The 24,538-nt window shown below is 33.6% G+C and overlaps 1 protein-coding gene across 3 annotated transcripts in view; it reads left to right on the top strand.

Annotated features, from left to right (window-relative positions):
- The window catches only part of LOC140441730 (acetylcholinesterase-like), a 323,943-nt gene that overhangs the window by 276,400 nt on the left and 23,005 nt on the right, over positions 1 to 24,538 (top strand). For 2 of the 3 annotated variants that reach the window (XM_072532620.1, XM_072532619.1), the window contains one exon: positions 6,202 to 6,285. The gene's annotated coding sequence lies outside the window, so the exon portion shown is untranslated. Of the gene's footprint in view, positions 1 to 6,201; positions 6,286 to 19,055; positions 19,294 to 24,538 lie in introns of all 3 variants that reach the window. The other variant, XM_072532621.1, reaches the window with a different exon arrangement.

Below are 24,538 nucleotides of genomic sequence, written 5' to 3'. Positions count from 1 at the left end.
TAATAGAAGTATAACTTCTTACCTGCGTACAAAGTACACACATATTCTTTTTTAATAATAGACTCGCACTGCACTTTGACAACAAATAGTAAACAAATTCGTACTTACGCCTTGACTTTGCCATTAAGTTCACAGCATACCTAGGTACCTGCTTGTTTTGCGAAAAACAAAATACGTTTATTTCGATAACGGTGTACCTTTTTTGATTTGAAACAAGAGTACCTTTTTTGTGTAGAATTGAATGTTATTTCATGTTTTTTTTTCCTAGAATGTTTATACAGGGCGGACAAAAAAATTATGGCCCCATTAATGAACCAATGTTACAGTAGGTGGCACCACCTAGTGTCAATGGTAAAACTAATATCATTTTCTTATTAAGCATACTAAATAATAGCAATATACCAGATTTCACTTAAATCGGTTGAATAGTTTTCAATATATCCATAAAAATAATATAAAAAAATATTAATGAATCTCCCTATAGCACGAAAACTAGCAACATTTTTCCTAAGCAATTTGAGCTCAAACGCTTTATTTTGATGTCAGCTATCACCCATTAGCTAATGTCCAATTAATTATGGGACACCCTGTCCAATTAATTATATATATATATATATATATATATATATATATATATATATATATATATATATATATATATATATATATATTATGGTGAATATATAAATATATTACGGTTTTCCATCAGTTTTAATAGATTTTACACATATTGTATTCTCATCTTACCATAAGCGACATATAGATCTACAGATCAAGTTTCATCTATAAAAACAAACGAAAAAGATTCTGCTCTCTTCACAGCAATATGAGATAGTTGTATCAGTCCTCGCCTTGGATCATCTTTTAGCCATTTAAAACCGATGTCTTTCAGTGCAATATTGAGTGGCATACGATAACCACTAAACAGATCTTTTTTCGTCAATTGAATCCATAAATGGGTCAAAGTCACATGAGTGACAAAAGGAAGAGTTGCAATACTGACTTTTGGATCCCCAGACAAAGACGAGTATTAGTAAGATTGTAGTGTGAATAACTCAATTTGTGAAAAATTTGCATTTGTGTCACTGTTTCTCTAAAGGTGCGATATGTTAAAAATATTAATTGTTTTTTATGTAATTCACTCGATAGTTTTGTATTTCTCAACATTAAGTAATATTAAATCTTCTTAACAAAATTAACTTTGTTGTTGTGACGTTTATAAATTTATTTATTACCGTTCTATATTTATGTTTATATGTACTAGTAATAGTCGGTATGATATTCAAGCTGTTTAATGTTGAGTCCATCAATCTCTTCAATAGTGAAAAAGAATAAACACTTTAATAAAAAAGAGTGTGTACCTACTTAGTACGCACGTAAGAAGTTTTACTTTTATTAAATATGATTTCAACGAAACAAATATATTTTAAACAGTTTATTTGTATTTTTTTAATATTTAACTAATTTTAATACTAACTATTTTCCAAAAAAAGTTCTTAAAATAATACAAAGAATTAAAAAAAAGTAAAGCAACAACACGAGGTCTTCCATAGCTACGTGGTTCCGTAGCGGTAACCCATCCAAATCTTAACCGCGTTCGACACGGCTGTTATGTGTCAATAGAATAAACTTGATACAAAATTAATTACTTATTTTGGCAGATTGTACAAATAATATTAAGATTTCTTTTTATTCTTCTTTTTATCATATTTTTATTAATCCTATTCCCGACGAATACTAATCTAAATACAAAAAAATAATAAATAATATATTTAGGTACTAAATTTAACTTTATAAAATACATCCACCGGGATAATAGCAGTAGACAGTAGTAGGTATCGATGATAATTATCTACACATCAACAAACGTTTCATTTAATATTTTGATTTAACATGTTTGAAATTCAACCATGACGCACGGGAAAAGGTAGAGTGAACGTACTATATCCCTTTTAATTCAATGTGTAAGCATCATGTTACTACGAACTATGATCAAAAGTTCAATGTAAGTAAAATAGCGTATAATTATCAGAAGTGCACTTAAAACCAAACGAATACTTCTTCATCCAATTTACACAAAGCTGCTATTCTGACGGAACGTCGTAAAAGACGTGAAAACTTTAAAATTTTCCGGCAGAATCATTCCAACTCTAAATCCTTATTTTCTTAGAAATATGCGCACTCGGTTTTATTAATCAAATTTACCGTAATCTCGTAGCTGACTCACAAAATCGAATTGAACTCTTTCGGAACTTTTAATGATATGGAGTGAGAGCACAATGTGCTTCAAACTTTTTTACATCTAGTGTATGCTCCCTGTAAGAAAAGTTCTTTGCCTGAGAAATTTGGAAATAACTAGCGCCTCTCTTAGCATTACTCAGGGTTGGACTTATACGGCAAAAGTTACAGTATAGAAATATTATAAGAAGGTAAAATTAATTGAAAGGTAATGTATCTGTTGTCCAGCTAATGGGTATTTCATTATTAGTCTATATCTGAGACCAAAAAACAAAAAAGATTTTAACGAATATTAATTGTTATTACCACATATATTAGAGACATATTATAGCACTTTCATAGGTTACTGCGGGTATAATTAATGTTCTGTAAGTAGTCATTTTAGTTCTTTTGCTGGTATAGTTACCTACTGCAATATTATTTTTATTGGTAGGTGTTCTTTTGACTTTCTTAAACTGGGTTTTTGTTTTACTTATTCTAACCCTTTTTTTCGCGCTTTGGGATCATATTCTCTGAACACTTCCACAATGGTAATGATAGCTACACCATCTGCATACACAGTAATTTGTACCGAATGGTTATTTATCCGATTACATTGGTTTTTCTGATAACCGCCTCAAGAACTGGGTTAAACAGGGCTGAAAGTGTTCTCCATCTACTCTTACTGGTATATTTGTTAGGTATACTCACTCAGATTTAAATTATCTACCAGCATTGTTTTCTTCTCACACTATTAAAAGCTTGTAGTACGTATATCAGTCTCTATACATATGATATAGTTCGTATTTATAAGCGTTTTTAATCGTTCTTAGTATGAATAATGTTATCTGTGGTGGCTCTATTTGATCTCAATACATTTTGATAATTATCGATTATATTCTCTGAATATTCCAATAATCTATTATAGATAATACCAGAAAGAATTTTGTATACTACATTTGGCAATGTAATGGCAGCTAATCTGGAAAGCTCAACTTAGATGGCGTTAGTGTAGTTGGAGGTCACGTCAACTGTCCAAATTTGTCTATTTCTAAGTAAATATTGCATTTATTTCACTTTGTAAATTTAATTTGGGAAAATAAGATGCCTCAGTTTTATGCTGTGCCTTTGTGCTCATCGAGAACATCAAGACAGGTTTCCCAAAGATAATCTAATAAGAAAAAAGTGCGTTGTAGCAATAAGAAAAGGTAAATACATGCCGACAATAAATGCACGTATCTGCAATAAAAATATTGTTAAAACAGATTAGGTAAGTTTATTTGTTATAATACTTAGTTTTTCTTGAATACTTAGTTGCAACCTTATTTATTAGCTCCCTTAGTATAACCTTAACTTCGTTGTAAACAATTTTTTTTGTTTATTTTACAGCAAAGCCTAGAATCAAGAAGAATGTTACACCAAGCCAATTTAACTGGACTGAAACAAAACGGGAATCAGCCAAGAAGAGACGAGAACGCGTGATAAAACGATCACTCAGAAAAGAAATCAATACATTTTTCATCTGTCAGTTCATCTAATTCAATCCCACTAGAACCTTGTAATGAGGTTGAAATACAGCCAACATCAATGAAAATAAATAGCCATGAATACCAACAGATGCGTAAATGTGATGCATCAAGTATGACTAGTACACTGCTAAACTTATTTTGTATTGAAAATTTGCAATGTGAGTCTAAGTTGGAAGAACTCAAATTTTACACTGGATTTGATAGCAGTGAACATTTTTGGCTCCGGGTTTCTACTTACTGTTGTTAAGTTAAGGTACAATATCATAAATAGAGAATTTTGATATAAGTGAGGCATGCGTTAGCCGTAAGTTTATAAAATGGATCAACTTTCTATACTGTCAGTTTAGAGAACTTATATACCTATCAACATAGCTAAACAAAATGCTCAGTTCAAAGGCAGTCAATGTACTAGTACAGTTATTATAAATTGCACTGAGGTTAAAATAGATCAACCCGAAAATCCAGTATCACAGGTAGCATATTTTTTGTTTCTGATAGTTATGGACGTTCCATTAGTGATAGATGCTTGTTTGAAAAGTGTGGTTTGTCTATTTTACTTGAAAAAAATGACATAGTATTGGCAGCAGATCGAGATTTTCAGATACAATATATTTTAGCTTCAAAAAATGTGACTGTCAGCTAGAATTTTTGAAAAACTATTCTTACCAGTTTGAGCCTGATCAGCTTTGTCGATCAGAAAAATTTTATCAAATCGAATACACGTTAAGAGAATAATTGGTTTGGGCAAAACATATAAAATTCCGAAGTATTTGTCGAGAAATTTAGTAACATTGGGAAGTAAGATCATATTTGTATCCTTTATTTTAGCAAATTTTCGTAGCAGCATAACGGATAAAAATTAATAAAACTAACATACATACTATTTGTTTGTCTTTTATTTTATTACACAAATTAAGATTATCTACATTGTTTAAAAATGGTTTTTTTTCAGCGAAGGTTGGAACCATATACTTCTCAAAAAACTCTTTGGTTTTAGGGATTATTTCAAAACATCTTATTTCTTTTGTTATCCAAATGACAAAATCGCAGAAACCACGATCAGTGACTAACATCTGAGTTTGCACTTGATAATAATAATTTGAAATAAGATTTAAATCTTTCATTTCTAAATATGGCACACTATCAGAACTAACCAATGAATCTTTTATTGAATAAGGGCACTTAACTTCTAACACAGTTAGTGATCCCACAAGTCTATCAGGAGAAGCAGCTAAATAGAGATGGTCGTATGAAATGAAAAGCCCTCAGCTAATGACATGGTTAGTAATTGCCTCCTCATAGGCACGGATAGCTCTTTTCTCACATTTTTTACCTCAATCTGTTGCACTGATATAACCTGATTTTTCATCCCCTTTCTAACAAGATCTCATACGTCACCCTACGAATTGGCATTTGGCACTTATTTAGGAAAAGAAGATGAAGATTTGACAGATGAAAAAAAATAGACATACGACTTGACAGATGAATAAGAAAAAAACTTGACACACGGAAAATAAGAATTGACAGATAACTTAAACGATGAAAATGAAGAAGACTTGAGGATGACAGATGACAGACAAAAAAGAAGAATTGACCGATGACAGACAAAAAGAAGAATTGACATTGATAGATAACAGACAAAAAAAAGATTGAGTCTAATGTTACATTGCCTATTCTGTATTTTTTATTTTCCGCATGCTGGTAGTCATACTAATATTACACACATACTGAAGACATTTTAAATTATTATTATATGAATGTGTTTTTAAATGCAACATTTATGAACAAGTCTATAATTAACATTATATTATTAATATTATACATACATATTTTATATTACGCATATTCTTTAAAAAAATGTTCATATTTATGCGAATTTTAGTTTTCTAGTTATGTCTAAATATGTTACTAATAACTAGAATTTCTAGTTATTAGTAACATATTTTGTTCTATGTCATAGTCATGTTAATTGCACTAGGGGTACTCTACGAGTCTTTAATGCAGTGGTTCTCCGTTTCCTTTATCATCCTTATGTCGTTGACCATTATTTATAGGTTTATCTGCCTTGGAAATTGATTTCTCAGTCTCAGGACAAAAGAGTCCCCTTCCACTTACCAACTTGCCTTCAGGAGCCGTTGGCAGCAAGTGAGGAAATATTTTACCGATAATCGCTCGGTGAAAATGCAAAATTGTTCTTAAACCCTTTTGCTTTATCCGGACTTCAAAAATTAGAATATAATGTCTCAATATAATACCTTATATATTTTTTATAGTTTTTTACTATATTTGAAGTACGTCTTACATATTTTTTTAATTACTTAGTTTTAGTCTAATTTCACTGTTTTTTTATCAACTCGTGATACGCATTGTCTTATTAGTATGTTAAAATATTGACTTTAAACCTATAACTAATTTGTTGTATTTTTAAATTTAATATATTAATTTTTGGTTTCAGGAACATCGGGGTTTACGTGTTAGCTCTACAATGCGAGAAAAAATGCCGCCATTAGCCTTATACTGTTGACAATTATTTTGTTCTGTAAGTATTTTTTAATAAAAACTTAAATTACGTGTTACATTGTATATATATAATGTTTGTGCTACTGCTTTGCTGTTGTAAGAAGTCCATAACATAATCGTCAATTATATTAACAAACTCGCTTTTACAAAAATGTAAATAATTACCAAACATTTGACGTAAAGCTATTATGAGGTCTTTAAAACCTCGTTCCTTCAAATAAGAAGTTATTTAATAACTGTTCCCGCAGGTATCGTGTTAATTGGTGACTTTAATGCCAAAGTGGGAAAGAGGAACGGCAAGAAAAGGACATGCGAAAGTATTGAGTCGGTGAAAGAAATAAAAGAGGACAAAGACTGGTTCAGTTTGCACACTACCAAAACATTCCTATTGTAAATAAATTCTTTAAGAAAAAATCAAACAGAAAAGGGACTTGGAAAATCAAATGAAACCACTAAAAATAAAATTGATTTCATTCTAACCAACAAGATTGCTACAATAAAAGATGTCAGTGTAGTAAATAAATTTCAAATAGGCAGTGACCATAGACTTCTTCTTCTTCTTCTAATGGCGCTACAACCCTTTGTGAGTCTTGGCCTGCTTAACAATGTTCTTCCATTCTGCCCTGTCGGATACTTTTCTTCGCCACTGCCTGATGTTCATGGTTTTAAGATCCCTCTCTACGTCGTCCATCCATCTTTTACGGGGCCTTCCTCTTGTTCTGTTCCCTTGGGGCTTCCATTCCTGGACTACTTTTACAGCTCGATTATCTGGCATTCTTTCTAGGTCACTAAGTCCGTTTAGTCTTTGTGACTTTACAAATCTGACAATATCTGCGCTCTGCATTAGTTCATCCAGCTCGTGGTTTATTTTAATTCTCCACGAACCATCGCTACATTTGGTTGGTCCAAATATCTTCCTTAGTATTTTGCGCTCAAATATTCTCAGTAGATTTTCATCAGTGGTTGAGAGGGTCCACATTTCACATCCATGTGTGACCACTGGTCTAATTACTGTTTTGTAGATTCTCAGCTTAGACTCACGATTCAGTAACTTACTTTTCATTAAGTCTTTGTATGCATAAAAGCACTTATTACCGCTAAGAATCCGTGCTTGTATTTCTTGACTGATGTTGTTGTTGTCATTTATTATTGAGCCTAGGTAGGGAAAAGTGGAAGCATATTTGTAGGTATGGTTGTCTACCTTCAGATCCTCATGTTCATTCGATTTTGTGCACTCCATATATTTCGTTTTGCTTTCATTTATATACAGACCAAACGTAGCAGCTTCTCGTTTCAGTTCTATAACTTTTTCGCTTAATACCCTTTTGTTGCGGCTTATTATGGCAACATCATCCGCATATGTGCATATTTGCATTGATCTTGTATCAATACAGCCGTTTATATCCAGTTTTTTAACAACAGCTTCTAAAGTTAGATTAAAAAGTGTTGTTGATAAGGCATCACCTTGTCTAACTCCATTTTTAATATCAAAGGCATGCGTCATATCTCTATCTATTCTCACCATAGCTTTGGAACCCTTCAGAGTTATTCGTATAAGTTTAACCAACTTATTGGGTATCCCTAACGTAGATAGTTGCTTTAACATCTTTTGTCAATCTACTCCATCAAACGCCTGTTTGAAATCGATATACAAGTTGTAAATAGGTATGTTATATTCAACACATTTTTCATGTATACCTCTTAACATATATATTTGGTCTATAGTTGACCTCTTTGGTCTAAAGCCACATTGGTATTCACCAATAATCTCCTCCGAAAACTGCCCCTATAATTTTTACAGAGTCGTTTGTCTCCCCCTTTGTACATAGGAAGTATTATTCCTACTTTCCAATCTTCTGAGATGACTTCTAGTGTCCATATGCGGTCGATTAGTTTATGGATACGCCTTCATAGCGCATATCCAACATTATTTATCAGTTCTGCAGTTATTCCATCTGTGCCAGGTGCTTTGTTATTTTTTAGATGTTTTATGACGTTTATCGTTTCTTTCAATGTTGGTTGCTCAACTAGTTGTTCTGCTGTGTGGTGAATTATTTCTTCATCTTCGTTTTATTAGTGACCATAGACTAATCAGAGCAAAAATTGTTCTAGATCTAAAACTAGAAAACATAAAATTAATCGCAAAACCAAACCAAATCACATGTTGCTTACGAGATACCATGTATTAACTGTGAACTTGTCTATATCGGGCAAACCAGTCAACTGCTTCAATCCAGAATTCGTTCTCACAAATATGACAAGAACAACGTCGCTGCGCTCACAAAGCATGAAAATGAGAACAAGCATAAATTTGGCTTCGAAAACATCAAAATTTTATAAACCCAACAAAACAACAAGAAGAGGGAGATATACGAATCAATAGAAATAAAAAGAAATACCAACGCAATGAATGACAAAAAAGATACGCAGAACCTAAATAAAACATATTTCAATCTGATTTAAATTTAAATAATAATAAATATAACACCTTAAAAAACTCTTAAAGTCATAATATATCTCCACTTTACCTTTTTCGAGAACAAAAACGATACGCCCATATAAAAATAATTATATACTAATGACAAGTAAACCACGAGATATCAGATATCAATTTTATTTCAGTCAATTCATTAATGTCAATGTCCCGTTTTACGTTTTGGTAAGTTCTTTAGAAATATAGTTTAAAATAACTTCTTGTTCCTAATCTTGTACATTTTAGAATCTTGACAAAGGCAAGAGTTTCCTGTAGAAACATTGATTTTAATGGACAATAAAATGTAGTTTCAAATTCAATATTACTTATTGAACCTAAACCCAAGTAATACTAATTTTAGATGTATATGTATGTAGATGTATATAGATGTATATATAATAATAATAATGTTTATTTACTTCCCAATATACAATATACAACAATGTTGCAATATGATAATTCAATATAATACAATTACAAATTAATTCTAAGTTAAATATTTTGTACAAACAAATAGTTGCTAGCAAATAAACAAAGAAGAAATTCCCTGATGAACCAGAGGTTGTGCTCAGGGGTTACACTCATTTACACTATTCAATATTTGTTCTACAGTACCATTAGGTTGATAATACAAAAAATTGTTACAACGTATACTATATAGTATTAGTTATATGATGAATTTAATTAAAAAAGATCGCATTCAAAATTTCAGATCCACTATTCTTGAGAAATTTTGTAAAAATGGATTTAATCATGTTAAATGAGTTGATTTTTCTTATGTAAGTTTTATACATCTCGGGTAAATAATTAAATATTCTAGGAATGAAGTAAGAGAAATTGTGTTTTCCAATTGATTTATAAGTACTAGTAATTTGAACATAGTCCTGAACTTTTCTTCTAGTGCTGTAAGTACATATATATATATATATATATATATATATATATATATATATATATATATATATATATATAATATTTATATATATATATATATATATACAGTGTGGAAACCACTTATGGAATAAAATTGTTTGTGTCCTTATTATAGAAAATAATAAAAAACTCTGGGACACGTTAACTTTTAAATTTAAATGTGCGCTTTTTAAACATAAATTTAAATGTACAGGGTGATCCATGTAAGTCTGGCATAGTTCATAATCCTTATTTTTAATGAAACACCCTGTATATTTCTATATATATATTATATATGTATGTATATATATATATATATATATATATATATATATATATATATATATATATTCGGTTTTTTATAACGTCTTACGACGTTGTCCGACTCCCAAACGCCACTGTATTCTGTCTTGAGTTAGGTCTTCGTCCAGATTTCGAGCGCTAATCGCTTTCCTAACTCCCAGGTTCCAGCTCTGTGGTGGTCTTCCTCGTTTCCTCTTCTCTGGGGGTTGCCACATCATCGTTTTTTTAGGCAATCTTTCGTCCCCCATTCGGCTCACATGCCCATACCATATGAGCTGTTTTCTCTCAATATCCTCAACTATAGTGCCCTCTATACCCATTTGTTGTTTTATCACTTCATTCCGTATTCTGTCGGCTCTTGATATTCTCATAGATCTTCTGATGGCATCCATTTCCGTGGCTTTTTCTTATATTTTTCGGTTATTCTCCATGTCTCAGCTCCATAAAGTAGGCTAGTTTTAACCATTGTCTCATATATGTTCCATTTTCTTTTCTTTGATATTTCTTTACTCCATAGAATTCCGTTCCTGTATATTTCTATGATTTTAAAAGATTCTGAACAACCTGATTTCAACGAACTATATCATGTAGGGTCTATAATGAATAATATAAGGTGAAATTTTGAAATTAATAATTTATCCCATGTTATGGTATTATTTTAAATTAGCTAAATACAGACAATACACTTTATATCTAAGTGTCAGTATATTGGAGAAAATTTCTGTTTAGTAACCGTGTTAACATTTTTTGTCATGAATAGGTAAGAACTCTCTAGATACTCTGCTAATTAAAATAAATCGGTAAATCATGCGGATTGTTTGATTGATTATCAATCAGTTGTTGGTGTGTTGACATTTTACATTAAAATAATAAATTCCTAATTAAAAGTTAAATTCTTGCTGAAATAAAAATGAAATATTTAACCCTATAACAGCATAGTTCGTTCCTATAACGTAGACTGCACAGTGGGGTCTCCAAAACCCTAATTGTTTGTTTTTCTAATAAATGTTATGTATTTATTTTTTCTGCGGTATGTAGTACAAAACAGCAAACAACAATATCTTATTTTCAAAATATGTTTATTTGAAAAAAAAAACATTTCTCATTAGATCTGATAAACGTGGAAAAAGATAAACTAGCGCTTTTATCACACTTTTTTAAAAATATGGAGATATGACCAGACCAAAAAAATTAACCAAAATTCCAGTGAAATAAAACTTGTCTCTTAAACACTCTTAAAACTAAAATAAAACATAAATGTTTTTACAGGATAATTATTTCTTACTCTTACCCAGGCACTTTAACTTTGGTCCTGACACACATAACATAATTGAGCTCGATGGTCTAAACAGTACGGTTTGTGGCACAACGAACAATCAGAACTCGTTTTTCGATCCTTTTCACGAGGACAAAAACAGCATCTAACCTTTTTAGGCAAACTAACATCAAAATTATCTCTTTGATGTACATTAACTTCTAATATTTTGCTAATTTTTACACGTAGGGTTGTTGGAATGTTGGAATGCAGTTGAAAGTTTTTTTAAAAATGTTTTTCTATCGTGTTTTCGGTCATCTTTCCATTGGGGATTTGCAAGTGATAATATAACCATAGCATTTATTCCGCTAGCATCCAACATATTGAAAAACATTCTGAGAGGTCAGCGTCTAGTTTTACGGAAAGTCGTGTAAGAGTGGCACATCTGATCAAAGGTGTCTGTACCACCATTTGTTTCATTGTAGGAATGTACAAGGTTTGCTTTTCCAGTCAAGGTATTAAGTGATGAATCAGGATGCAAAGTTAATAAAAGTAGTACCACTTTATTTTCCTTTGGAGCGTACATAACTAGCGTTTTGTTTCTGTCGAAAGCAAATATGGATGTGCCTACCTCTTTTTTTTGTGTAAACTTCGGTGGTATTTCCCGTTTATTTTATCGCAACGTTCCAAGGATTGTTAGCTGATACTGTTCCAACATTTGTTCACTTGGAGGTATTGATGTGAACCAATTATCCATTTTTATGTTACGGTGAGTACCGTGTATTGGTTTGGAAAGTTTTCTGACATAATATGTGGAAAGTGACTCATTATTCTCAACATCCACCTTTCCAACGTATGGAATGGCATTCAGCATATAAAATGTCTTCGAATCATTTATCATCAAAACTCATGAGTTGCTCATCAATTGTACAGTTCTCATAGGGCGTGTAGTATAGCTTGCAATTATTTATAAAAATGTCCCATATTTGGCGAATATGGGTAAACTTGTCAACCAATTTTCTAGCATTTCTGTCTGTTTTGTCGTCGAACCTCAAGCAAAGAGCTAAAAACTGAAATCTTTGTTGGGGCATGGTTGCCCGAAATAGCCCATTGCCATATTTTATTGACCAAAGCTCACCTAAATTACAATTGAGACTCATAATGCACCAGCGAGATACAGCAAACCAATAAATGCTTTGACTTCTGTGTTGTTGGTTATTTTTTTGTAACTCTGCAGCAAGCCACTTTGACACTTCCTTAGAATTTCGTGATTTGTATGCAGCAAAATAATGTCCACAATATCTTAAGAAAATAGTAAATTCCAAGCTTCAACAGGGTTACTTACATTTCTTCCTCCTTTTTTTAGACCAGACAAATGTAAAATGATGTTATCCCTTGTCGTGCTGGTGCCTGTGTGGTCCAACGATGACCATTTTTTCCAAGTATACTGGCGATATTTCTTTGTGAGGTATTGGGTTCTGTTTATTTTTCTTCATTGTCGTCGTCACTGTATTGTTCGTTATCAGTGTCAGACTGATGTTCAGGTATATAATCATCGTCTTCATCTGATGAGTCTCCAAAATCATCTTCGATGGTCTCCGGTTCATCTTCATTCGCCCACAGGTTTTCAGTTTCCTGTTCTAATTTTTTTGTTATCAGTGGACGCTGATATTTTCTCTTATAATCTGCCATAGCAAACTATACAAGAAACTTACGCGGCGCAGCGACTGTCTCTCAACGTAGTGGGCTCTTAACTGAATTTACGTGCAAGTGATCGCGAAAAGACGCAGATATGCGCAAGTTACATTGAATGATTCATGCGCCTGGGCTTTTTAGACCCCAGTGTGCAGTTCTAGGGTTAACTGAGACCCAACGAATTGAGATTTTAATGATGATCGGTTACGGGGAGAGTTCTAGAAGTCAAGTTGAAGTAGCAAACCTATTTAATCAGAGGTATCCTTAGTTGCCTAATATTGCACAAGGTACTATGTCTAAAATGTATGTACAATTCAGAGAACTTGGACATGTCAAACCATTAAAAAGAAAACCGAACTTCATTGAAGATGAGGTGAAAGTAAATATTTTTGTCGCAGAGAATCCAACGTTAAGTTCACGTCAAATTGCACGTCAAAATAATGTGAGTCACACAACTGTCCTAAGATATCTCCATGAAAAAAAAATTCATCCATATAAATTGACTTTTGTGCAGGAGATAACAGAAGACGATCCAGATCGTAGAATGGATTTCTACGAAAGAATGATGGATACAATTAACACAAATGAAATAGCTCTTGGCACAATTCTTTTTTCTGATGAATCAACATTTAAATTGAACGAAGAGGTAAATCGACAACACTGTAGATATTGGTCAGCGGAGAATACTCATTGGATGCGTGGGACACACACTCAGTATCCTCAAAAGTTGAATGTTTGAGCAGGTATTATAGGAGATCATATTATTGGTCCTATATTTGTAGATGGTAATTTGACAGCGGAAAAATATTTAAGCATGCTAAGAGACGATGTTCTTCCTCAGTTGGCTAACTTATATCCCAATCCAATAGATTCGACCCTACCGCATGAAACTGTCTGGTTCCAGCAGGACGGTGCAACACCCCATTATGCTTTAATGGTGAGAAATTACTTGAATGGAATCTTCTTCAATAAATAGATTGGACGAAGGGATACTATTGAGTGGCCAGCTAGGTCGCCAGATCTTACGCCTTTGGATTTTTTCTGTGGGGTTATCTCAAGAACAAAGTATATGCAACACAACCAACTAGCATTGAAGACCTCAAAGAAAGAATAACTTTAGAAATACGGAATATTTCACCTCGAACTTTAAACACAGTTCGGGGCGAGTTTTATAGGAGACTGTGTTATTGCCAACAACAAGGTGGAGAACATTTTGAGCATTTATTTTAATGTAATCCAATCAATTACCTCGGGTATTCTATGAATTAATTGTCTTGAAGAAAATTATACTTAATTTCAAAATTTCACGTTGTATTATTCATAATAGTCCCTACATGATATAGTTCGTTAAGATCAGGTTGTTAAGGAGCTTTTAAAAACATAAAAAAATATACAGGGTGTTTCATTTAAAATACAGATTATGGACTATGCCAGACTTGCGTGGATCACCCTGTACATTCAAATTTATGTTTAAAAAGAGCACATTTAAATTTAAAAGTTAAGGTATCTCAACGTTTTTTATTATTTTCTAAAATAAGGACACAAACAATTTTATTCCATAAGTGGTTTCCACACTGTATATATATATATATATATATATATATATATATATATATATATATATATATATATATTAGCACCTCAGTTTTACCCTGTGAAAATAATTTTCTAAAACATCTATGTCAAAGGAATATTTTGAATAGGTCTGTAAATTTCTGTTAATTCTCCGAAAAAATTTCTCTTTTAGCCTTTACAATTTCAACATTCATTTAAACTCAATGCACACCTTGTTATTAGCTTTTCCTCGTATTTTCACTGAAGAGAACACTTAACCATTTAGAACGCTTATGTGTATACTGTACCTACACGAGAGTTACAGATCTCAACCGATGAGTGAGTAAAAATGAGATAGATGTAGTCAGTGTTGGACTAAATAATTCTTTAACTGAATGAACTGATAAAGAAGAATGTAGTAATAAAAAAGACTGTTTTATAACATGAATTATTTTACATATCTATAAAAGCTCAAAAAGCTGAAATACAATATTAGTTATTCGTTATTAGAAAGTTGATTTAAAGCAACTGAGCTGTCTGTTACCAAGATTTAAGAGGATTTGAAGGACTTTGTCTCTTATTTTTAGATTACTAAGCTATTATTGTTTTGGATTAATAATATAGATAATAAAGTTTTTTGAAGAATACTTGGATTGGGATCTTGAATAGTTATTTATTGTACAAGACGATAAAATTGTACTTTATTTTCGAGAGCGTTTTTTAGCGTCGAGACGTCAGTCGAGACGCTAATTATGCTCGAGAAGATAATGCGATTTTATCTTCGTGTGCAATACAACATTTTTTTCTATAGCAAGACTTCAAGTTCAGGTGAAAAATAGAATTTCAAAGAAAATTGTAATTTTTAGCACAAAAATCGCAATTGTGTTGCTCCGTTGCTAGGGATATGAATTACTCTGTATCCAATATAAAATCAATCCAGTACCTCGAATTAAGTGCTTAAGCAAACGAGTACAAGTTGTGATGCTCCAAAAATAGATATTTCTAATAATGTTAATTGTAAAATTCCAGTTGTGTTTAATCCTTAATGTGTTTGAATTTGTAAATTTTATTGAATAAAAAAAAGTTAAAACATGTTATCTACTCTTGCTGTTAAAGTGTCACTTTATCTACCCTTGCGGTTAAAGTGATACTTTATCTACCCAAAATAGCTGTTATAGCAACACTTTAACATTAGCTATGGAAAAAATAAATTTAAAATATAACTAAACGTGACGTATTGTTTTGTAAGTTAGGTTAGATAAGTTTCAATATGAGAAGTCGCTACACTCGACCTAAGAGATCTATTGTGATCATCTTTGGATTAAAGTTGTCCCTGCATAACCTTTAGCCACCCTTTTTAACAAAGTCTATTATGGCCTTTGGTGACACTTTTACGAAGTCGTAGGGCTCGAGTTGGTTAGTCTCAAATGTATTAAGTCTGATCCTATCCAAACCTGCTCAGGTGCACGAAAAATGTTCCCTCATCTCGTCTTCAGCCTGACGAAATCTGGAATCCTCACTTTCTGTCAGTCCTATTTTATTTCTCCGATTGTGTCGATCCGATAGTATCCTGTTAGGAAACTTATGATAATTCGCAGATTATTCCTAATTATACTTAGCAGATCTTTGGATCTCTTCTTCGTAGGTTCATTCATGAAAGCATTTAAATATTTCACACCCATTTGTTAGGACCAGTAGTTATCTTTTATCCGTTCCATCCAGTTCTAAATTGTTCTTTTGCCTGTTCTTCTTTTTATGCTAACGACAGATTTTGGCTCTATAAATGTTTCTTTTGTCCTTTCCCTGGAAAGTAGCTCCGCTTTTCCATTTCCTTCAATACTAGTATATCTAGGCATCCAGGATAAATTTACTTACCGAATGAGATTTTAAACATAGTTCCAAACTAATTTATAGTTAATTCGATTCGATGCCAGTACATTTAATGCTGCCTGGCTATCCATTATAATTTTTATAGATCTGCCCCTGCAGATTCTCCTTATTAGTTCCTGCATTCACTATATATCTCTATAGTATAAATTTCTGCTTGGAAGATAGTAAAATTATTATCTAGTCTTTGTCTAAGGCTTAGTCTTTGTTTTCCTTCGTACACTCCAGTTTCAATTCCTTCATCGGTTTTAGAGTCATATTTGTACTAGCTTTGATCTGCCACTAATAAATTCGTTTAATTCGACTCTTCATTCGTCGCTGTCTGGAAAAAAGATGTTAAACGGCTTGTCGAAATTATATTTAGATTGCATTGTATCTGCTACACCATTTCCAACTCTAGGTGGTCTTTAATATTATCTCTCCAGATTTGCCAATATCCTCTTGCCCTGGTTGAGGTAGCCGACATTGCTTCTGTTATCATTAAGCACGCTTGTCGTCAAAGCTTATTCAGCTTTTCTCTGGTGATCTTTTGTTGGCATTTAGACTACCCTATTAGTGCGCTAAATGTAATCATTGCTCTAACATAAGTGATATTTAGGCAGTAGATCTATTTGGGTTTCATATCCTATGTTTCCCAACTAATCTTCTACATGACTGAAGCAACAGCTTTGTTTGTTGGTGATTCTTCTTAGATGGGCGTTTATCTAGTATTATTACTAGATATTTGACCTTATTCGCCTATTTGACAGTTTCTCCATACAAAGCGGACATCTAGATGTTATCTAGGTTCTGTCTTCTTATAAAAGTGACCACTACGGTTTTGATAGAATTTACAGAAAGTTTTTCTGTCTCTGTCGCACCACCTGGTAAGGATATTTAGTATTCTTTGTAGTGTGCTGTAATAAACATTATCGTATTTTCCTCTTACCGTAATTATTAGATCATCCTGAATGATCTAATGATCTAATGATCTAATGATGGCCTAGGCCATCGCCTAGGCCTGAATCTTTATCACATGTACGTCAAGGAGACAGATCAAGTGATCCAGCAGGAGTGACCGCAGGAGGGGAGAAAGCAGTCCCCCTGTGGATGGGGATGAATCATAGGTTAGACATGGAAAAACTAATACTACAAACACAAAAATATAAAGATAACTTAGAGGAAATTTTATCAAACCGAAAAAATATAAACATTAATGCCTAACATCTTAGTCATTAATACGTTAATGAAACTAAGAAAGGACATAGCGCTCACTAAATCAATAATAAAAAATAATAAATATTAAATAGAATAGATATATGTAAATAAGAGAAATACCTAGTATAACTCATTAAATGTTATCAATTCGAGAAAAACTCACTTACGTTTGTTGAAATGGTTTAATTGGCAGGTAGGGACGGCAGCATATAAGATCGACGGCCGACGCGCGACGTCATCATGCAGAATGGCTCAGTACAGTAGTACCACCGCGAAAAGAAATCATCGTGAACGCTAATCTGTAGCCATGACTATCTCGAATACTTGTGAGCTACTGCCTGATTTAGGATCAGGCTCAATACGTTTAAGAATTATCAACTTGAGCGCTACGACGTCGAAGAGTCATCAAAGGTCATAATAAACTGTTAAAAAGATTGAGCTGAACAGACAACTTTAACCTAAGAATGAGCCAGAATAGACTTCTTAGTTCGAGTGGAAGGTGGCTAAGCGCCCACTCATATTAAACCTAACCTAACCGTTATATGATACCCCTAACATACGTCGGTAGCATCACATTTCAAATGCCTCTAGCCATTTTGTGGCATCTTTTATAATATTTTATTATATTTTTAAGCCGTATTTGTAACATGTTTCTACAATATTATCCATCACCCTTTGGAGATCCTGCACATTGTTTATAAGTAGGCCATTTACAGTAAAATAACTATATTCTTATTAATAAGCAATTAGTTTTACAAATTTGACGTTACACGTCAGATTCTTCTTTGTTCATACTGAAGCATGAGGCAAAGATTTTCGAACAAATAACCGTTCAAGCAATCGGGCCTATTATTTACTCAATTAGATAACGCTTAATTAGATCTAATTGTCAACAAACTGAAATAAGCAGTAGATAAGGTTTCTATCGGAAGTCAGAATCCACCATAGTTCAATAAAATGACGTTGAGCGCAGTGGCCCTGAGGATAAACTGTGCTAACAGTAGACCAAGAAATGGACAGTGGATGTAGTGCACGCTAGAAGGGACTTGTGGTAGGTAGCAGATTTGAATGTAGTCGAGTTTAATAGTATGTCTAAGAGCCCCTTGGTTCTCACCTGCGTTTCTTAGACTGAGAAAGTAGTTATGAGGGTCTGCCCAGGGAAATAAAATCTAGACCTTACAATTAAATAGTCTTTCAGTTCATTATTTACAGTTGATCATTTTAATGCGTGTTACAGACTTAAAAACGTATCTTTCAACGTCATAAGAGGACTCTATGACTATAATCAGAGTCCTGCAGGTGGTTATCAAGTACGGTAAGGCAGCTACGGTGGAACTTACTGTTATGAAAAGGTTCAATATAGCTTTAATATATGAGCCATAGGTTTATCGGATGTCTTTAGGATGTTGGTGAAGAGTTTATATATAGCTTATCTACTACAGTCCCGAGCATTTGTATAATAGTTAGTCAAACGACATATTAAAATACTGCAGTTGGTGAATTTCTGTTACAGGAATTTTATCCCGGTAAATATGAAGATCACAGAGGCAGTATGGAGATATTCGTTAAATCAACATACGTTCTATATGGTGACTCTAAACAATCCCCACCAGGGGAGATAGAACAGCTAGTGAGAGATTGCAGGATAAATGGACTGCAACTGATCATGTGAGCTGTGATACAAATGCGCAATACCCAATCTAGAGCAATTAAGAGGTGAAAATTTAGTTGTAATTGAGATTTACAATTGGGTAAGTAAAATGAAAGCGATACTTCATGGGATACGTAAAGTAATCCTTCATCAAAACCTTCATAGTCGTTCATCCATAATTGCATCCTGTATCACGCATCATTAACTAAAATATATTTCATTTACACAATCGTTATCACAAATGGCAATTACTATTAATTTACCCTTAAGTTATACGGACATCGAATACTTGCAATACTCGCTTAAAACCTAATGGGCCAGTTCAACGCTGACTACTTTGAAACGGACAGGACAATGCAAATGAGAGGGTAATGCCTGGCGGCGGTGGCTCTACAACTGCTCTAATTACAATTTCTCGCTAATTGGAGTCCAGGGAACATAATAGTTGACCGGCCGGCATACACTACACGCCATACGGTCTCTGTAGGCTGCATACGCCTGATATATTAAATTATGAGTCCCTGGTTGGATACTACGTGTGTGTATGAGTAAAAATGGCTAGCTTCTTTGTGAATATAGTGATTTTAAAGTGATTTTTAAAAATGTTTCTACTCTGCTCTTTCGTCAACAGTTATTGGTATATTAAAAGCCATTATATATAGAGATGGCATTCTTCTTCTTCTTCTTCTCGTGCCACTCCTAGCGGAGATTGGAAATCATCATGGCCACTGCGACTTTGTTAGCAGCGCGCCTAAAAAGTTCAATCGAACTACACCCGAACCATTCACGTAGATTACGAAGCCACGATATTTTTCTTCTTCCGACACTTCTTTTGCCCTTAATTTTGACCTGCATGATATTTCTTAAAAGTTCATACTTTTCACCTCTCACAATGTGCCCCAAGTATTCCATCTTTCTAGTTTTTATCTCATTTAGAATTTCGCATCTTTTGTCTAAAGTTTGGAGTACTTGCGTGTTAGTGACGCGGTCCATCCATGATATTCTGAGAATGCGCCTATAGCACCACATCTCGAAAGCTTCGATGTTTTTTGTGGTCAACTGTTTTAGTGTCCAAGCCTCTACTCCATACAACAGGGTAGAAAAGACATAACACCGCAGCATTCGTATTCGTAACTTTATATTGATATCACGATTGCAAAATACTGCCCATCTGGATGGGTCACTCCAGATGGGCATCATACAGATGATGCCCATCTGGAAATAATGCCGAACTAGGAGCGATGAGTGTCTTCTACGCGCTACCTGGAATGAGACAGGGAACCTCCTTACTGATGAATAGAGTGTGGATGTGTATGAATGGAGAATGAATGAATAAAGGTAGTGATTCGGAAGTGATGCCGGCCTTATAGCGGCCATTCCGCTTCCGGATCGCTGGATGACAGAGGAGGGTCTGGTTTAGCAGATAGGCGTTCGGCGTAGACTCGGCGACGAGAGGGCATTTTAAAGTACCTCAAGAACTATCGGCGGGAGTACGAAGAACGAATCCTGCACTAAAGTTAGTCAGGCGGCGTCCTGGACTGAGATGTCTTTTGAAGATTCCAGACCCCCCCTCTATAAAGACGAAAAAAAAATTGATTTACAAATGGAGTTAAAATTTCTTGAATCTCTTTCAGTATTTAGAATCCATTCGAAAAATATGGTTCCTACAATGCGTCGCTTGCTTATAGCAGCCCAAACACGAAGTTTCTGTGGATATAAAGGCGTTTCAATAAAATAATGCCCGTTATCTGCACTCCACATCCTTATATTCTGAGAATTTGTGTATCCAGAAAGATGAAACCAACATTCGTCAGTAAAAAAGATTTTGCCTAATACATCTTTAGTAATTGAGATTGTTCAGAAACCAATTACAGAAGGCTAGCCTTTGGGGATAGTCGTTTAGGGTGATTTCATGGAAGGCTTGTAAATGATACGGATGAAAATGTAAATCTTGCTTAAGAATACACTGGCAAGTTCCATATGAAAGATCTACTTGTTGATGTAAGTGCCTAATTGATGTATATGGTTATCAACAATAACTGTTTTGACAGGTTGGATGTTTTCTTTGGTTCGCACTTAAGGTCTGCCTGTCCCTGGCTTGTGAGTTACGCTTTTCCTTTCTCTATAAACATCTACAATGAATAGTTCTGCGAAAGACGTCACTGTGGGAGGTCAAAGACGACCCACAACTTTGAAAAATTCTTCAATGAAATCTTCAAAAGCATCTCGGTTGGAGTAAACGCATTCTCCGTTAATTCTTTGGCCATTTCTAAAATACATTTCGAGCATAGATCGCTTTTGTTCATCTATGAAAACCTTTTTTTAATAATAATTTTGTTTACTAAAACGAAAGTCAAAGTTAACGTAAACTGACAAGTATATCTGAACATAGTCAAAGTTGATGTAAAAAGTTAACTGTAAAAAATCGGCAACAAATGTGGAATTCTAATAAGGCTAAACTTAAAAATTTTAAAGCTAAGATCCGCTTCTTCTTTGAGTGCCTGTCCGTTCCAAACGTTGGCGATCATTCTGGCTATGATGACTTTGTTGTTTGCTATATGGAATAGATGTGTTAAGGTCTTTCTTTACCATGTTCTTAGGTTAGCAAGCCAGGATATTCATCTTCATCCAGGTGCCATTTTTCCTTCAATTTTACCTTGCAAAATGCATTGGAGTAGCTCATATTGCCTTGATTTCTCATTATATGTCCCAAGTACTGCAGTTTACAGCCCTTCATGATGTTGGCCAAATCCGCGATTGTGTTTATCCCCCGTAGTACTTCTTCCTTGGTGACTTAACCTGTCCATGGTATCTTCAGGATCCTTCTGTATATAAATATATATATATATATATATATATATATATATATATATATATATATATCCCGTTCATGGCGTAATCCGCCTTTAGGTTCGGGTTCGCCAAGCCTGCCAGTCTTCTTCAGATAGATTTCTTGTTGACATTGCTTTTGAAATTCCTTGCATCCATGTTGTTGGTGGTCGTCCTTGTTTTCTTTGCTCTGGTGGTATCCATTCTAATATTTTTTTTGGTAGACTTTCTCCCCCATACGTCTAACATGTCCGTAGCATGTTAATTGTTGTTTTTCGATGTCTTTTATAAATTTTTGTACATTCATTTGATTCCTTATATCCTCATTTCTCATATGTTCTAATCTAGACTTTCCCGCTGCTCTCCTTCAAAAATCCATTTCAACTGCCAATAGGCTACCTCTTAGTTTTTGTGATAACTGCCATACTTCTGATCCATAGACAATTACTGGTTTCAATATGGTGTTATATATTCTTTTTTTCGTTTCCGGTCTTATATTTTTCTGCCATAGTACTGAATTCAATGCACCTATAACTCGTCACTTTGGTTATTCTGTCTTTTATGGCTTCATCAGTTCTTCCTGTCTGTGTTAGTTTTACCCCCAAATATATACATTCATCGCATTTCTTAATTTTCCCGTCTTCTAAGTCGAGGTCTTCTATATCGAAGAATGTTTCAGATCTCGTGGACTGACCAAGTCACAAATGAGGAGGTCCTCAGAAGAATGAATAAGAATCGAGAAGTACTGACCACCATCAAATCTCGAAAGTTAGTTCTTCGGACATATTATGCGAAATGAATCCAGATATACTCTCCTTCAAGCCACCCTGCAAGGAAAAATATTTGGAAAACGAGGTCCAGGAAGAAGAAGAACATTTTGGTTAAAGAACCTCAGAATCTGGTTCAATACAACATCTGTGCAGCTTTTCTGCGCTGCTGCAGATAAGATAAAGATTGCCATGATGATCGCCAACATTCGTAACGGATAGGCACATCAAGAAGAAGAAGTCGAGGTCATCTGCAGTATTTTCTCCTCCTATGCAAAGATATTAAGATTTTTGTAAATTTACTTCGAGGCCCCATTTTTTGTACTCTTTCATTAGTTTTCTAGCCATATACTCCAGGTCTTCCTTGTCTTGGGTAATAACTACCTGGTCATCTGCATAGTGCAACGGTTATAACGTTTCATTCCCAATAGACAGCCCATCCCTTTACACTTCTTTTTCCAGTGATTGAGTGCTTCGTCGATAAATATATATATATATATATATATATATATATATATATATATATATATATATATATATATATATATATATATATATATATATATATATATATATATATATATATATATATATATATATATATATATATATATATTGAATAGTATGGAAGATAAACAACAACCTTGCTTCAATCCTTTTGTTACCTGAAAACCATTAGAAACCTTATTTTAACTTTTGATATTGTGTTGTTATATAGGTCTTTAATAGCGTCGATTAGAGGAACGCTGATACTGGTTTTCCCCAATACTTCCCACAATTTCGCAACAGGCACGGTGTCATATACTTTTGTTAAATCTACTAAAAGTAAATGCACTTCTCGAGATCTCAGTGTTCTTTTCTCGAGTATTTGGGATAAGCAGAAAATACTATCTATTGTGGATCGTCCTGCTCTGAATCCGTTTTGTTCTTCTGGTTCAAAAGGACGGTATTCTTCGCATATGCTTACTTTTATAATTCTCCCATATAATCTGCTAAGCGTGCTCGTAATAGTTATAATAACCATAGCTTAAAAGCCTGAAGTTTTGATTGAGTTTCCACCTTCAATGTATACGTTTCTACTCCGTACAGAAGCACTGAGTAGACAACATTTAATGAGCCCTATTTTTGTTTCTAGGATGAGGTCATGACTCTTGAACACAGAGCTCATAGTAAAGAATGCACTTTTTGCCTTTCTGATGCGACATTTAATCTCTTGGGCATTGTTCCACGACTCATTGATTATAGTTCCCAAGTAGTTGTACTGTGAGACACGTTCAATTCTCATTTGGTTCACATACAGATTTGCTCCAGTTATATTTTCGTTTCTGATGATCATTAGATTGGTTTTACTGGTGTTTATATCTAGTCCATATGTTCTACTTGTTTCCGGTATTTTGTTCATTAAGTTTTACATCCTTTCTATGGTATTGGAAAACATTATTGTATCATCTGCATAATGTTTTCCAATAGATTATCTCCAGTATCTCATAACCAGTATCTCATAACAACAGAGCTACCACATGAATGTACTGTTAACTATCCAACATATATTAATTGAATGCCCTCTTTATTCCTACAAAAGACCCATCAACAACATACCAGAAGAACCAAATAAACTAGATATTTTAAACTGTAATGTATTAAATACAATCAAATTCCTTAAGACATACATTTACTACAGAAAATTTAATAGTTACATATTATTTTGTAATTTGTAATTAGCCCAGGGAAATAAGCTTTTTTTCATTA

The sequence above is a fragment of the Diabrotica undecimpunctata genome, chromosome 5 (assembly GCF_040954645.1).
Source record: "Diabrotica undecimpunctata isolate CICGRU chromosome 5, icDiaUnde3, whole genome shotgun sequence".
Classification (NCBI taxonomy): Eukaryota; Metazoa; Arthropoda; class Insecta; order Coleoptera; family Chrysomelidae; genus Diabrotica; species Diabrotica undecimpunctata.
This window is presented reverse-complemented; position numbering and strand designations above follow the sequence as displayed.